Below are 9455 nucleotides of genomic sequence, written 5' to 3' on the forward strand. Positions count from 1 at the left end.
ATGTTGGAAGAAAGATATTTTTGTAGTACCATAAATTTCTTGGCCTTTGCTCTGCAGTGCAGTTAATTTACTGAAAAATGTTTAATCGTTTGAGACTTGCTTTTAAACTTTGTTAGATATGACCAGAGTAGCCGATCTGTTCCGATCTGACACTATTCCCTATAAATTCTAGCTACTTTGCCTTCCCTAAATATCTATCTCCAAATCCTCAGATCAAAGAGACTGTCAGGAACTTCTCTTTAATTGGTAAATTGAGGCAATTTTAGGGATTAATTTCACCTTCTTGCCTAAGTGATCAGTCTTCTACATGATCCAATGTCTTAAAACCATTTGTATATTTTGTCTTAAGTATTAATAGTTTCGGGCAGGAAGTAATTTGGGTACCATTACAACAATTTTCTCTGTAAGTAGAGATCAGTTGAAAAAGTCATATTGCAGTTGCAGATGAAGATTCGTGGGAAGAACATCTAGATGGAAAAACGAATTAGTAAGAAGTTTGCAGGTGGAAATGGGGTTTTCATGTTTGAGGAAGAAAAAAAGAGGTGTGAGTAAGACTGTCAGGCAATGGGTGAGAAGAGAATGAGATGAAATGAGACAGACGATGTGCCAAGAATATGCTGTGGAATGTGGGCCAGGGTACAAGTAAAATTAGGTTGTAACTTTCCTATATGTAAATTGCACCATTTATTACTGTTTCAGGGAGATTGGATTACTATTTTATGAATTTTCTGGTTTGTTACTTTTAAGAATATGCTATATTTATCTTCTATCTGTAGTCTACTTGAAAAATGTTTCATCTGTAACTATAAATGTACCATAAATTATTTTTCTTTCTGGTGGAAATTATAGAAATATAATTTATCAGAATTCCTATTTTCACAGAGCACAAATTTCTAGCAATATTGTGAAAGAAGTTTCTTGAAATACTTCTCATGTATGTAAAAACCTTAATAGATAATTTCTCAAAATTTGACAATTTTACATATTTGCATGAAAATATCAATTGTCATTGACTTGTGTCCCCCAAATTTATAAGTTGAATCCCTAACAATCAATGTAACTGTATTTGGAGATAAGAGCTTTAAGGAGGTAATTTAGATAAAGGGAATAATAAAGCTGGTCGCATAATCCAATAGGGCTGGCATCCTCATCAGAAGAGGAAGAGACATCAGAAGCAGGTCTGCACAGAGGAGAAGCCATGCTGGGATACAATGAGAGGGCATCTGTCAGCAAGCAAAGGAGAGAAGCCTCAGGAGAAACCACAGCTATCAACACCTTGATTTTAGACTTCCAACCTCCAGAAATGTGAGAAATACATTTATGTTGTTTTAGCCACCCACTCTGTGGTATCGTGTTATGGCGGCCCTAGATGACTAATATACAAATACAAAAAAAAAAGTTTTCAAAACTGAAAACTTTTGAAAAGTCTTTATAAAACATCAAATATTATTAACCTTGATCGTAAAAAGACTGCATTTTCTTTCTACTATCTTTATGAAAATGATAATCCAAAATATTTGTAATATGAATATGAAGTCAAAAATGTAAGAAAAAAGTATTATAGAGATGTATTAGGTAGCTAATTAAAAATGTTATTTTTCTAGAGTTTGCAATCCTTGTTATTTTTGCACAGATTTTTAAAATGTGCAATTTTTGCTTTTTGTCCTTATTCTAAATGTTCACTCTCATATTTGAGTATGCATTTGTAATTTTGAATTAATTTCTTAAAGTAGGCTCCTCAAATTGAGTAAACCTCAGGTTTTACATAATCTGAATCTATCCCTGGTTAAAAGTTCTGGCTTTAAAACCAGAGTGACCTGAATCTGCACACAACTTCAGTATTATCACTAACTGTGACTTGGGAAATATTTCAAAGGACTTAGGTCTTCTATAACAATACCTACTGCATGAGAGTGTTGTGTTAATTAAATGGCATAGCCGCATATAAAATGACTAGCAGAGTTCTCTTCTTATACTTCTTTGGTGGGATTCAAAATATTGTACCCCAACAAAAGTGACACATGACAACAAAAGTGTATTGTTACACTTTTTTGGGGGTACAATATTTTGTTTAAGGTCTTGTGTCACTTAATGATAGGGATACATTCTGAGGAATGTGTTGTTAGGTAATTTTGTCATTATGTGAACATCATAGATTGTACTTATACAAACCTAGATGGTTGAACTTACTACACATCTGGGCTGTATGGTAAGGCCTATTGCCCCTAGGCTACAAACCTGTGGAGTATGTGACAGTAATGAATATTGTCACCAATTATTACACATTGGTATTTATGTATCTAAACATAGCTAAATATTTTTGAAAGGTACATTAAAAGCAGTATAAAAGACAAAAAAATGGCCAGGTGCAGTGGGTCGCACCTATCATCCCAACACTTTGGATAGACAAGGTAGGAGGATCACCTGAGCACAGGAGTTTAAGACCAGGCTTAGGAACATAGTGAGACACCGTCTCTAATAAAGCAAACAAAAATTAGCCAGGTATGGTGGCATGCGACTGTGGTTCCAGCTACCTGGGGGGCTGAGATGGGAGGATCACTTAAGCCCAGGAGTTTGAAGCTGCAGTAAGCCATGATCGTGCCATTGCACTCCAGCTTGGGTGACAGAGTAAGTCATGGTCTTGGGAAATTTTTTTTAAATTAAAATTTAAAATGATACATATTTCTGAACCCGTTGAGTCCTATAAAGAAAAATTGAATATCAAATTTAACAGGGCAGCTAAATTATAATCTTATGGGACCACTATTATATATGCAATCTGCTATTAATCAAAATGTCATGCAGTGAGTGACTATATATACATTTATGTAAATAATACATTATAAAAGAAATGAACAATAAACATTTATTAACATATTTTAATGAGCTTTTGATGTTCCTAATAAAGTTAGGCTGCTATGGTTTTAACATACGTTTTTCCCCAAATTTATATGTTGGAATTTAAACTTCAAAATAATGGTAAGAAGAGGTGGGGCCCTTAGAAGGTGTTTAGCTCATGGGTGCTCCACACTCATAATGAAATTACAGCCCTTATAGAAAGACTTGAGGGAAACAGCTAGACCCTTTCTTGCCCTTTTTCCCTTCTGACTTCTTCCAGTGAGGACACAGAATTTGTCCCACTCAGAGGATGCAGCAATACGGCACCATCTCAGAAGCAGAAAGCAACCCTTTGCCAGACACTGAATCTGCTGGCCCGTTGATCTTGGACTTTCCAGCCTTCAGAGCTGTGAGAAATAGAGTTCTATTCTTTATGAATTATCCAGGGAAAATATGAAGTCACTGGAATCCTAATGGAAAGGCACAAGGAAAAGGAAGGTACAAAACTGAAGAGTGAAAAGTATAGAAACTGCCTACACAATTTTGTTCTGGGTTAGCCCAGTGGGCACAGAAATTCGGCCTATCATCTCCACCAACCTCAGAAGGTGAGAATAACTGAGAAAGTTCACCCAACGTATCCAATATTATGTAGAACTATTGAGGTCAAATTCTTTTTTTTACAGGACTATAAAAAATTTCAGATGATGCCTATGTCTGTGCATATTTGTTCAGTCTCTCATTTAAACAGAAAGTCAATTTAGACACTTTTTTTCCCATGTACATAGAGACAGTTTGAGCCACAGTTTAGGTTTCTAGGATTTAATGGCCAATCTTTAGGAACTTTATCTATGTAATTGCTGCACCAAACCCTTTAATATGTCATTTTCTTCACTTTCACTTTACTTCCCTTACTTCTGTTTAAGAAAATTTTCAGGGCCAAACATGTTGTTTAAACTCAGTATTTTTTTTTTTTTTGCATTTCAGTCTCTTTCACATTTCTGTCCACTTTAATTTTTTTTTCTTTTTTCTCTTTCATGAGTTTGTCCCCAGCTGGCATCTTCTCTCCTATGCTAGGATTTATTTTTTTTCAAGTTTTAGATGAAATGAAAATTATGAGAGATATAAATGAAAGTGGCATAAAAACTCCAAAGCTAAGGAAGATAATAGAAGGAGACATTTTAAAATTAAATGCAAACAGTGGCTCAGAAAGTACAAACAAAAGCAGGTGGAAAGAGGACAATCTCCAGCATCCAGAATAAGAAATGGTTCTAAAAGGTCAGCGCATGAAGCATACAGCCAGGTCAGCAAACATTCCTCTCTCCTCTGGCCAGAGAAGTAAATAGAAAATTCACAGGAGACTTGAACAGTAAATAAAATTGCTACTTGGACGCCAAAGAGACAAGATTTGCACCAAACAATAGTTTTAAGTTTAAAAATCACATGAAGGCACCTGAGGCTAGATCCACAAAAATTTCTGAAGACATAAATATCCTGATAAGGTCTGAGATATTGTTGAAAAACTAAATTATCTAGCAGAAAAGAGATGAGAGTTTAATTTCTTTTATTTGCTCTTTCCTAGCTGTGTGACCTGTTAAAATTTATTCAACCTCTCTGAGCCTCAGTTACCTATCAATCAATAACTGAACAACACATGTCAGGTCATCACATAGATTAAAAACATGAAAACTGCTGAGAACAGTATAACACAAAATAAAACCCTACCAAATTGTAGTTTGCTTCCTAAGAGACTGGATTACTAAATTGAGAGACTGTTTTCATGGTCAATAAAACTGAAAAAAGTATAATCCGAACATAGTTCTGGATTGTTATTTAGAAGGTGTGCAAAATTGTAAATGACTCATTCTCATAAAAAAGTAGCTTTCTTTGGTTCTTATATGCCTCAGGCTCTCCACAGCCAAAAAATGAATTAGATAAATGAACAAGTTCTGAGTAAGATTCAAGTACATACTTCATTAGAGTACTTCAGAATAAATGTAAGATTGACCTGAACTCTTTTTTTATTTTTTGTCTAAGATTCCTTGAGTTATATTCAGTCAACTTTCCCTTTTCAGCTCCAATAGGCTGCTGAAATAACTATGATGAATAAAATGTACCAATTGCTTAGTTAGGACACTTAGGTCCTTAGATTTCATTGATCACCCGTGGCGAATCCTCTATCAAACCATGTATCGAAGCTGATACTAAATAGCATTCCTACATAACAAATTTATTTTCTGTTCTCTCTTTTGTATATTTGAAGCTTCATGGAAATTAGACTTTTTCATATTGACATTCAGCATCATCTAGAAAGCAGTGCTCTATCCAGTTCAAGCTGTCTGCACAAGAGCTGTCTGCAAAACCAGCTTTAGCTAGTGAATGTTTCAAGTAATTTACTTTTCACTAACTAAAGATTTATTAAACTTTTTTTTAGCAATATTGCCCTAGGCTATGAAGGGATACAAAAGTTATACATGTTCCGACCCTCAAAGGAAATATTGTATCCTTGCATCAATAAGGGAACCACGAATGGAACAATGGAAAATATTGGAAGTTTATAGTAAGTAGAATTGTGAGTAAAACGATAACACACAGGGAAAGTCGCGTATAGGGAATTTAGCATCAAAATTAGGCCTATAGACCAGGGATAATCAAACTTAACTATGTATCATAATCACCTGGAAGGCTTGGTGATTTTCTGATTTAATAAGTAGCCTAGGTTGAGGCCCAATAATTTGGATGTCTAGCATTCGCATGTGATGTAGCTGCTACAAAGGGGATTACAATTTGCAAAACATTGCTAGAGTGCCAGAAAGCCATTTAGAGATCAGTCTAGTTAATTTCAGATAACTTCTGCATCTTGTAGAGACTGCACATTGTGATGCCCCTACTATACATATACACACACACATGTGCAGGTGCACACACACACACGAGCACACACACAGCAGAAAAACATCAGGAATATTTAGTTGGATTGCGTTAGGAGTTTCTCCCATTAGAGATCCTCAGCCTCAGCTATTGCTTTTAGATGAACATGCAGCCTCCCCCTGCTCAGATTCAGATTCCCTTCCTCATCATAGGGTTTTTTTCTGTTAACCACAGTGTGTGATTTCACATGTTAAGATAAAAACAATTCAGATATACTGGGGAAAATATTTCTGTCTGTATTTGCTCCTCTGATATTTATGAAACCCTTCTGGTTTTCTTACTTGTGGAGTTTCTAGATGATAGTAAAACATTTAAATATATTTTTAAAAATATTATTGCAAATATTAACTAAAATTACTGAAAAACTCATATTCTTTTAAAATTATAGTTTTACAATTATGACATAAGTAGTCTACACTTATACAATACTTAGAAAAAAATCACCAGTTAGATGAAACTACCATTTTTGTATATTCTCTCTCTCTCTCATTTTCCCTTTCTTCTATTCATATATATACCATGTTTCAAAGAATAAGATCAGGACTTGCATTTTGATCTGTAACCTGTTTTTATGATGTAACAATCCACTATAAATCACCTTCATGTCAAGAAAAACGTATCTAAAATGTGAGATCACACAACATTTTAAAAGGTATGACTTTTCAACAATGATACATTAGACTTAATGTATGTTTGTGTGAATATAAAAATCTAATTTCATTTTATTAAAATATTTCTAATGGGCTTTTATGCATGCAAGGTTTTTTTTTTATTTCAATAGGTTTTTTGGGAAACAGGTGGTGTTTGGTTACATGAATAAGTTCTTTAGTGGTGATTTCTGAGATTTTGGTGCATCCATTACCCTAGCAGTGTACACTGTACCCAATGTGTAGTCTTTTATCCCTCATGCCCCCCTACCCTTTCCCCTGAATGCTCAGTCTGTTGTATCACTCTTATGCCTTTTCATCCTCAGATCTTAGCTTCCACTTATGAGTGAGAACACAGCATGTTTGGTTTTCCACTCCTGAGTTACTTCACTTAGAATCGTGGTCTTAACTTGCATCTAGGTTACTGCAAATGCCATTATTTCATTCCTTTTTATGGCTGAGTAGTATTCCATGGTACATGTGTTAGTCTGTTCTCATGCTGCTAATAAAGACATACCCGAGACTGGGTTCTTTATAAAAGAAATAGGTTTAATTGGCTCACAGTTCCACGTGGCTGTGCGAGGCCTGTGAAGGCAAAGGAGGAGCAAAGGCACAACTTACATGGTAGCAGGCAAGAGAGCTTGTGCAGGGGGATTCCCATTTATAAAACCATCGGACCTCATGAGACTTATTCACTATTACGAGAACAGCATGGGAAAGACCTACTCCCATGATTCAGTTACCTCCCACTTGATCCCCCCCACTACATGTAAGAATTATGGGAGCTACAATTCAAGATGAGAGTTGGATGGGGACACAGCCAAACCATATCAATGTGTGTGTGTGTGTGTGTGTGTGTGTGTGTGTGTGTGTGTATGTATATATGTGTGTATATATATGTGTATATATATGTGTGTATATATATGTGTATATATATGTGTGTGTGTGTGTGTGTGTATATATACACACCACATTTTCTTTATCCACTCATTGATTGATAGGCATTTGGGCTGGTTCCATATTTTTGCAACTGTGAATTGTGCCACTATAAGCATGTGTGTGCAGATATCTTTTTCATATAATGATGCATTTTTCTGGATAGATACCCACCAGCAGTGTAGCAGGATGAGCCGCAGATAAAACCACTCAGACGCTGAGTTAAAGAAGGAAGGGCTTTATTTGGCCGGGAGCATCAGCAAGACTCACGTCTCAAAAACCAAGCTCCATGAGTGAGCAATTCCTGTCCCTTTTAAAGGCTTACAACTCTAAGGGGGTCCGCATGAGAGGGTTGTGATCCATTAAGGAAGCAGTGGGTACATGACTGGGGGCTGCATGCACCAGTAATCAGAACAGAACAGAACAGAACAGAACAGGACAGGGATTTTCATAATGCTTTTCCATACAATGTCTCGAATCTATGGATAACACAAACAGTTAGGTCAGGGGTTGATTTTTAACTACCAGGTCCAGGGTGTGGTGCTGGGCTATCTGCCTGTGGATTCCATTTTTGCCTTTTAGTTTTTACTTCTTCTTTCTTTGGAGGCAGAAATTGGGCATAAGAGAATATGAGGGGTGGTCTCCTCCCTTAGTTCGATTCTATTGCTGAGACTTTGCAGTGCATTTTCCAGTTCTCTAAGTGTGTCTTTGACTTCCAGAAGTTGTGGTTGTTTTTTATTTATGCTATGTATTACAGTGGAGATTTTTCCATTCATATCTTGTATCTTTTTTTTTCTTTATTTCTTTAAGTTGGACTTCACCTTTCTCTAGTGTCTCCTTAATTGGCCCTTTTTTGGCAATTCAGAGATTTTTGTCTTGGTTTGGATCCATTGCTGGTGAGCTCATGTAATCTTTTGAGGGTGTTAAGGACTTTGTTTTGTCATATTACCCAAATTGTTTGCTGTTTTTTATTTTATTTTTTTTTCTCATTTGGGTAGACTATGTTAAAGGGAAGAGCTGGGACTCAAGGACTGCTCTTCAGATTATTTTGTCCCACAGTGGTGCTCCCTCGATGTGGTGTTCTCCCCTTTCCCCTAGGGATGGGGTTTCCTGAGAGCAGAACTGTAGTGAGTGTTATTTTTTTCTGGATCTAGCCATCCAGCAGAGCTACCAGGCTCTGGGCTGGTACTGGGGAGTGTCTGCAGAGTCCTGTGATGTGATCCATCTTCAGTTCTCTCAGCCATGGATATCAGCACCTACTCCAGTGGGGGGTAGCAGGGGAGTGAAGTGGACTCTGTGAGGGTCCTCGGTTGTATTTTTGTTAAGTGTGCTGGTTTTGTGTTGGTTGACTTCAAGCCAGGAGGTGGCACTTTCAAGGCTGCATTAGCTGCAGTTTTATAGGGAGGATCAGGTGGTGGGCAGGGCCATAGAACTCCCAAAAGATTGTGTCCTTTATGTTCAGCTACCAGGGTGGGTAGAGAAAGATGTTCAGGTTGGGGCAGAGTCAGGCATGTCTGAGCTCAGACTGTCCTAGGGTGGGGCTCGCTGCGGCTGCTGTAGGGGATGGGGGTGTGCCTTCCAGAACAATGGAGTTATGTTCCTAGGGGGATTATGGCTGTCTCTGCTGTGTCACACAGGTCACCGGGGAAGTGGGGGAAAGCCAGCAGCCACAGGCCTCACCCAGTTCCCACACAGCCCACAGCCCACAGCCCAAAAGACCAGTCTCACTGCTACCATGCCCCCACAACAGCACTGAGTTTATTTCCAGGTAGCCAGTGAGCAATGCTGAGAACTTTCTCTAGACTACAAGCCTGTCAACTGAGAAAGTAAGCCAACTCACAGTTCCTCAGCTGTCCCACGGAGCCTGCAGAGGCAGACCACCTCCTTCAAAGGGACCGTGGGTTCTCTTGGCTTTCCTGGTATGTTCCCACAGTAGATCTTCAGCAAAAGTTCATGATGTGGGTCTCCACATACTGCTCTGTCCATCTAAGTGGGAGCTTCAAGTTGGTCATACCTCCTATCCTCCATTTTTCCCGGCTATGCCCCTCAGAATAACTTACTGATTTTACTTGGATAAATATGTAGGGTTCCTTTAATAAAAACTAT

The sequence above is a fragment of the Hylobates moloch genome, unplaced genomic scaffold (assembly GCF_009828535.3).
Source record: "Hylobates moloch isolate HMO894 unplaced genomic scaffold, HMol_V3 SCAFFOLD_17, whole genome shotgun sequence".
Taxonomy (NCBI): Eukaryota; Metazoa; Chordata; class Mammalia; order Primates; family Hylobatidae; genus Hylobates; species Hylobates moloch.